Here is a 2,396-nt window from a genome sequence, read left to right as displayed (position 1 = left end):
GAGCTCAGCCCATGTGGCTGGATGGGAAATGGGAAATGAACCTTCTGGGCAAAGAGCCAAGATAAGAGTAGGTTTTAAAGACACAGCAGTTTCAGCGCTATATAAGGTTTTACTCACACGTTTACTGTGGGAGTAAGAGTAAGAAGAGGTACAGATACTTCAGCTGCTGTAGCCCATTTGTCAATCCCGCACACAGTGCTGGGTTTATTCCAAAATGAAAACTTAAATTAATTCCAGTATTTCTTCTGTCTTAAACTTATATAATAGTTTTACTTCACAGAGGTTTAGAAGCTGAAGGTTATATCAGTTGATTTATTATTTAACATAATTTCTCCGCTCCAGTGGTGAAGATTAACTTAGTATTTACATATTTTTTGCTACTTCAACCTCTACTCCACTCCATTACATGTTGCTTCAGCTGATCAATGAGGCAAAATACGCTCAACAAATGAAGTATGATGTATTATTGTATAAGAGCTACCCAGCTGTATATCTGAAAATCTGCTCAACTTTCACCCACTGCAACGTCAGTGATGTTCATATCAATGCGTGAACCGTTATCACCAAATATAATACACATTCTGGAATGGGCCGTTCAGCACAAGGAGTACTTTTACAAAGTGTCTTTGGTAACATGATTTTACAGTTTTGTTGATTATTGTGTTTATAATGATCACACAGTAACTCACCATCACGTGCAAGAGTCATTACACTGTCCCTCAACACAAGCGGATCAGAGTAGTACATGATTGGCCTGGTGTCTCCCTCTAGTGGCTTTTCCTGAGAAGGCAACTGCAGCAGAAATCCCCTCTACTCATCTCCCTGCTGCTGTTGCTACCTAAAACTCTGTAAATCACACAGAAGGTTAGATTATTCCCTTTCTATATCGCTCATATGATTCCATGCTGTGTGTTACTTGCAGCGCAGAAGCTTTTAACAACATCCTGCTGTATTGTATCCAAGACAGGTTTCTTAATCTCTGTAGAAGACTGTCCTGCAAAGGCCGAGTCAACTGCGGGAGCATTTCGAAACATACGTGCATTGTCTGAGAATTTTTATGTCAAATGCATCTTTAATATCTTTGTGTATGACGTATATTATGCCTTACCAAAGTTATGTCTCACAGACCTTGACCTGAGAGGTCTGGAGGCCTCTGCAGGAACGCCTTAGATCAGGATGTCTAATGTTTTGTGTTTGGAGTTGCCATCAAGTCTCTTGCTGTGGGATAAGATGTGCCTTGAGACAGTCTCCAAGATACTACATGACGTCTGTTATCCCCCCTGGCCATTCGGTATAATACTGGTATTGTTTCTATTGTACTTTTTGGTTGACTCATTCAACAATCTCCTCTGTACAGATATGTGTTGAATAAACTCCTTTATTCATGTAAGGACCACTGAGGCGCATCGAGTTCCTTGTTGTAATTCAGCACCGTGATCACCAATATGAAGTTCAATCGTCTTTCATCAAACATCTATGCACATGCACTCATTATTTAGTGAAAAATAACGTCAACATGAACTAACTGTGAAATTGTCTAAACTTGACTGGTTTAAATGAGAAGGGTTATTTTTGATACAGCTCAGGTAGTATTTCACATCACAAAGAAATCACTGTGAAACCGCTCAGTCACTTCTTCACCGCTTTGTATTTACTTTCAGGAAACACATGACTTCTAGGCCTCAGGGAGGAGAAAATGGGATTGTGAGTGACTTTGTACCACTGACTCATCACGTACTCTTTTATGACACAAGCCAGCAGCGAGCATCGTCACCCGCGGGCTCTGCAGCTGTCGTTTAGCCACCAGGCTAAGTCGAGCGTCCACTACAGAGCTGTGGTTTCCATCTCAGTGTGTGAGGAGATCACTGTCATTCTCTCCACTGCTGCTGCTGCTGCTGCTTCTTTGTCATTATACAGTCATTATTAACAGGCTGGACATGATCATTCATGCATCTGCTCCTAACCCCTTTTCATTCACACTGTAGCCTGGCAACAGGCCACTGCATAATACTGTATGCAGGGACACAGCTTAACTCCATCATTTCTAGAAACGAGGATGAGAAGATAGGAAGGGCTTAGTACAAATCAAAATGTCATGCATCTTAACTAGGTTTCTGTTCTGTATTCTGGGAGGTATAGTTTAATCAATAATTCAGTTCAGCTAGTTTGTATCATAGCTTGATGGAGCAATACATATTTGAAAATCGAAGGCGCCTCGTCATAGCCATATACTTTAGGCTGATTGTGCTCCTTCACATGCCACATATAACTAGAAATCAAAATGCCCTAACTGTGTCTGACGGATTCCAGTGGGATTTTTAGTGCATTTTTTTTTTGTTGCTAGAACAGCTGTCTGCTCTACTGTAACTAAAAAAGGCACAATGGGAGCAGTGAGA

Source organism: Scophthalmus maximus, chromosome 6 (assembly GCF_022379125.1).
Source record: "Scophthalmus maximus strain ysfricsl-2021 chromosome 6, ASM2237912v1, whole genome shotgun sequence".
Lineage (NCBI taxonomy): Eukaryota > Metazoa > Chordata > Actinopteri > Pleuronectiformes > Scophthalmidae > Scophthalmus > Scophthalmus maximus.
Note: the sequence above shows the minus strand (reverse complement) of the source record.